Genomic DNA, 6,000 nt, shown 5'->3' with positions numbered 1-6,000 from the left:
TCTGTTTTACTAGAGATTATTTCATCTGAATGCTCATATTTGATCCTCCTCATTTGAACTACTGATTTCTTAGCTGGCAATTTTTCTGTTATCCTTCAGGAGAAAGAATTAGTTTTTCCAGGGTGAACAGCCAAAATGTGAGTAGTGGCTCATTGGTATCACCTTTATTCACTCCCTTCCAGCTAAAACTCCTCAGCTTCAGAGATATTTGGATGAGAAGTTTCTGACAATGATACACAATGATATCTTTATATTTCCTTTACATTCCTTAGATTGTTCCTTTCTGAAATGGGAAAAAAGAAAGGATCAACCATATGATTAGGATACCATCTTTGTCTCAGAAGCTTACATTTATTTTTTCTAGATTATGACAGAGAAATTTTGTATTTACTCCTCACTTGAGAAAAAATTCTTTAAGAAAAAGATTTTATATACATCAATTTCCTTCCTTATAGAGAAGCGGGAAAGTTATTTTGATTCCAACATTCTTATGAAAAGAGCCTTTTGTGAGAGTGTAGAGGAAATTAATTTTTAAGTTATTTTCTTACCACTAAGATCTTTTTAAAATACTTTACTTGAGATCACCTTTTACAATCTTAAATTTACTGTGAACTTCTGTGTCCAACTGTCCAAACAAAGACAGAGAAATATGCCCATAAACGTTAACCTCTGCTGAAAGCAACCATGAGGCAGAAAAAAACACTGGGAACATCTGTATTTTATCCTGCCAATATGTTCTCTCTTATTCTGGAAGCACAGGATATCTTTACTATGTCAGCTGCAAAAATATTATCTCTCTGCAGGAATGAAACAAGTGTGGAATATATATTATGCTACCACATTACATGCATACCTAAGCAGAAAACAAAGAAAATAGTCATTTAATATATAACTCAATTTTGCCTCCAGGGACAGATAAAACTTTTCATTATAATGGCCAAATGGTACAGCACATAAATATACATTGCAAGTGTGATAGGGCTAAGCCAGGCTCTCTTGGCTAGATGCTGGTGGCTAAAAATTTATCATCTGACTTCCATCGTAATCTTGAAGTAGACTTTTTTTTTTTTTTTTATGAGGGCTAGGAATTTGGGGCAAGGGAGACCAAAACTCATCACCATTTTTCAGCATCATTAATTTCTAAATGTCTGTGGAAAACAACTATTGGCTGATATGTTTCAGTTTCATTTCAAACATATTATACAATTTACTTAATAAATAATCAAGGTAGTAAAAAAAAATAACAGTAACTAAATTGGTAATTTAATAACTTCAGATGATATTAGAGGCTTAGTGTTGTTTATCCTTTTTGAAATCAATAACTTTTCATTTGGAATCTTAAATCCACTTTAATGAGCATTCTTCTGGCAGCAGTTTTATTTACAATCCGAGCTTATACAAACAAAAGTAATAGAGGCTTTTATCTAGATAACAATTTACAGTTAACTTTTGTAGACCACATGACTGATTTGAATGTATAATTCCTGAAATTCTATTATATATGGTTCTTAAAAATTTTAAATGCTTTTAACCAGAGAAGAAGTTATATAAGAAGAGTGTTCTTGTGAGGAATCTTAACGTTGCTCGGTTATTTGCAACATGTCTGAAACGGCTCTTCTAACACTGGTTCTATCTTTGAAAGCCCATTCAGAGCAATAACATGACTTCTTTATAGGCAACAAATGAAAAACATCCTGTGATAATGCCACTGGCTTTCTATATAAGCAGTGTATTTTACTGAGTTATCAACTTGAAATAGTTGTCAACACACAATACTATTTCTTTATATCTTCACATTCACTTACTCTGATTTAACTCTGATGATGTCTTCTGCATTGTTTCTCTGCCCCAATCTGCCTCTCCACCCCAATCACCCAAGCAGCTCTGGAAGTCTCCTAGAGGGTGTTCAAAAATGAGACTATAGCCTTCAGGCTCGTCATTCCTTCTCTGTGCCATGCTGTCCTATCTTGCACTGACGTTGCCTCCTGGAAGCATTTCAAAGCTATCATGCCCTTGATGCATCCAAACTGTGCTGCACTGATTTCACCTTCTATTATAATTGTGCTTCTCGCAGAGGTTCAAAAACTGCTTCTTGGGTCATGTAGGAGACATGGCACCACGTGATGCCTCCTCACCTTGCCTGTCTCCCAGAGCCTTATAACAAAACCTCTCCTTAAGCCAAAAAAGAAAAAAGAAAGAAAAAAGAAAACAAAAGTACAGATCACATGAACAGACACACAAGGAGACCCCAAATCCCAGTTTGGTCTCAGTTGGAGCCCCTTGCCTCATTTGCAAATATCCAAAGTTCACTCAGTATCAGTGAATGACCTACTGTGTTGCTTCATGAACACTCCTTTGCTACAGGTAAGGAGAGTGCTTACCTGAGAATGAAGGTGGCACAGAGGAAAGCAAGCCAGGAGATGGGAAGCACCAATTCACCCCATCTGAGCCCCTGAAACCAGCATCCATCTTTCATCTCCCACTTACATGTGCCAGTAATTTCTCTTTTTGTTTAAATCAGTTTGAATTTGGTTTTATGTCACTTGCAACTAAAATAACCATTACTAATATGCTAATAATTACCAAATTGTATTAGGCCATATAAATAGCACTGCCTTGGGAACTTAAATCCACAAATCTCAGAGATTTACAACTGTGAAAACTACAGCCTGATGAGCGATTTAGTTAAACATATACATAGAGCTCATTCCCCAAACCACATATATAGAAATGAGGAGAAACAAATCAGGAGGAGAAGGGAAAAGTAAAAAAATTTTGTGTTTGAAACAATATATTAAGAAGAAGAGAGAAGACATCTGCCCAATATCTAGGACTTGGAAGATAAACGATCCCATTTTATGTTGTTATTAAATTGTATTACTCTTCCTTAAAGTTAAATGCATTTAGAAGAATTAAGCTTATCAAAAAGTTGGCAGTGTAATATAACTGATGATTCTTTGTTTATTTGACGACATTCTCCTGTGAGTTGATTCATAATTTTAATTTTGGAAAACAATATTTCCTTGATGGGGACTGACAGAATGATGTGAACTGCTGCATCGTTTTGCATGAAGTCATCGACTGTGAAAGGAAAGAGAAACCAAGTGACTTATCCAACTTTTCAAGGAGCATTATGACAATAATGTTTCTATGTTGTCAGAGGGGACCACATCAACTTAAGAACTGAAATTAGCCTCAGTTAAAAGAAAAAGAAAACTGAAATTAAACTTTGAAATAATCTCTTATCCTTTTTAAGATAAATACTATAGAACTCTATCAAAACCAAAATTCTAAAATTTTTAGTGAAAAAAATTTTTTTAACTATGTATTAAAAAATATGTATCAATATCAAGTACCTACTATGGACATAAGGTAAGCAATGCAAAGAGAGAGCTTGCAACCTAGTGAGAAAGGAAAGCATAAATCTGCTCAGTTAGGATGTTACCAAAGAAATGTTCCTACTCCCACAAAAGCCCATCCTGGGGGCTTTACCCTAACCAGATAGACCAGGAAAGGATTTCATAAAGAAGTGATACTTGAAGACTGAATAAGCACTAAGTAAGCAAAGAGGGGCATTCTAGAGAGGGGCCAGCTGTTCTATAGTTGTGGAGAACGATGCGATAAGAATGAAAGACCTACACTGGCTATGAGCCCGGAACCCAGGGAAAGGAGGTAGAGAGTGAGGGGGGAAGGCTGTGCAGGGTGGTGAGTTTTCTCCTAAAAGGATGGGCAGAACTTGAAGGGTTTTAAGTGAGACGATAAAATCAGTTTTTCACTAACAGTGAAAATCCTATAAGAAAAGTTCTTTTTCCACAAAACGGCAGTGGTATAAAAGCAGGGAGAACTCCCAGGCCTACCACGACCGCCATAAATTAAAATTAAAATTAAAAACAACAACTTGATAAAATTAAAAACAACAACTACACCACTTTGGTTTGGGGCTGGATGAAAATGGGGGAAGAGGGTGGAGTTGGGATCCAACCAAGGGAAATGGCAGCTGGGCTAGGTAGGAGTTGGGGTGAGGGCAAGATACAGAAAGGGAAAAAAATCTTCATGGCAGTTAATCCTCATCATTTAGTGAGAATCGGAACCATTAAATCTGATGGAATCTTTCTGTTTTTTAAACCTTTGTGTTAGGGAAAATGTCAAATACATAAAAAGTAAGATAATATACTAAACCTCTGTGTATTCAATACCCAGTTTTGACCATGTCTAACTCTGGGATAATCCTGTTTAATCTATATATCTCCATTCCTTTCCTCAGTCCCATATATGTTTTTTTTTTTTTTAATTATTGACATTTCAAACCTTCAGAAAAGTTGTTCTTAAAATTATAGCATAGAATAGTTCTACAATCATTTATTTATCATTCATCTGGATTCACTAATTGTTAACATTTTAACTTGCTCTGTGTGTGTGTGCATGTGTGCGTGTGCATGTGTGTGTGTGTGTGTGTGTGTGTGCGCGCGTGCGCGCTCAGGAAATTTAACATTATCTGATGTATAGTCCATATTCAAAATTTCTTCTTTGTCTCAAAAGTGTCCTCTATAGCTGTTTTTCCCCTGATCCAGAATCCAGACAAGGACCATGCACTGCATTTCATTGTCCCATTTCTTTAGTTTCTATCAATCTTAAAGAGCTCCTAGGCCTTTTTATCTTTTATGACATTGATGCCTTTGAAGAGTCCAGACCAGCTACTTTGCAGACCGTCCTTTAATGTGTATGTATCTGATTGTTTCCTCATGATTAGATTCAGGTGAAACATTTTGGCAGTACTATCACATAGGCGATGTTGTGTCCTTCTCAATGTGTCACATCAGGAGCCCTATGATGTCAGCTGTACCGTTATTAATAATGATTCTTTCACTTTTCAACCAGTTGAATTCATATCCTGTAGACATAATCCATTACTGAGGAAACCAGACAAGGACTGCAAATATAATTTCTATTTCCCCATGAGCCATCTTAATGCCAAGAAACATTAACACAGGTCATTTATACAGACAAAGCTTTATTGGTTTTATTCACGAATGGTGGATATAGATCACAGATAGACACAGACGGGAGAAGAATATCCTGCAGTCGATTAGAGAAAATTGGCTCACTTGGGAATGAGAATCTTGAGAAGAAGGAAAGCATGGAGGTGAAGCATAAGGCCTCAGGAGCCAGGCTGTCTGGGATGTCTTCCTGGCCTGCTGCTTACCATCTGTGTGACTTTGGGCAAGTTACCCTTTCTGAATCTTCTTCCACATCTGTAATGTGGGTAATCATAGAACTCATATGGTCAGTGCGAGCATTGAGTCACTACACATGCAATGTGTGGCACACAAGCTCTCAGTGGTGTGATGATGGTGACGATATTTCTAGTGAAGGACCACTAAAGGGATAAAGGGTGACCCTAGGTCTTTATAAAAAATATTGTCTGAAATTTGGACCCTGTTAGAAATATAATACGATAAAATGTCAACATGTTTGCATAAAATCACTGATATCATCATCTAATGAGAACTACTTAGGGTAAAAGACTTTTTTATTTTAATAATCAGATGACAAGCAGATCAGTGTTAACATTTCTCAAATAATAAACAGTAATCTGAACAACGAAGTATGTCCAATGCCATTTCCCATTGAGGATTTTATTATCTGCTGTTCATTAGTGATAAATATGTGACCTGTATCTGGTGTGTAAGTGTGTATATAATCTTGACACTCCCATAGAAAGATCTAAATCACAAATAGAAAAAGGCCTGCTCAGAGATCTAGCCAAGGATATAGTCTAGTCTTAGGATCACTCCTTAAACCTTACAACTTGCAACTTGGTTTTAAATTTTCGAAGATATTTTTCTGATTAGGAAACTCGGCTACAGACCTTCTCCCACCACCTTGTATGTGCACATGTGTGTGTGGTGATGGTGGCGGTCATGGTAGGCCTGGGAGTTCTCCCTGCTTTTATACCACTGCCGTTTTGTGGAAAAAGAACTTTTCTTATAGGATTTTCAC

At 36.5% G+C, this 6,000-nt stretch overlaps 1 long non-coding RNA gene across 1 annotated transcript in view; it reads right to left on the bottom strand.

Moving 5' to 3' along the window:
* Nucleotides 1–1,329: 1,329 nt before the first annotated feature.
* LOC112480629 overlaps nucleotides 1,330–6,000 on the bottom strand; it is a 141,582-nt gene continuing 136,911 nt past the window's right edge. Inside the window, exon 3 of the long non-coding RNA XR_003046710.1 lies at nucleotides 1,330–3,081. This is a non-coding gene — a long non-coding RNA (uncharacterized LOC112480629). The remainder of the gene's footprint in view (nucleotides 3,082–6,000) is intronic.

Source organism: Pteropus alecto, unplaced genomic scaffold (assembly GCF_000325575.1).
Source record: "Pteropus alecto unplaced genomic scaffold, ASM32557v1 scaffold20, whole genome shotgun sequence".
Lineage (NCBI taxonomy): Eukaryota > Metazoa > Chordata > Mammalia > Chiroptera > Pteropodidae > Pteropus > Pteropus alecto.
This window is presented reverse-complemented; position numbering and strand designations above follow the sequence as displayed.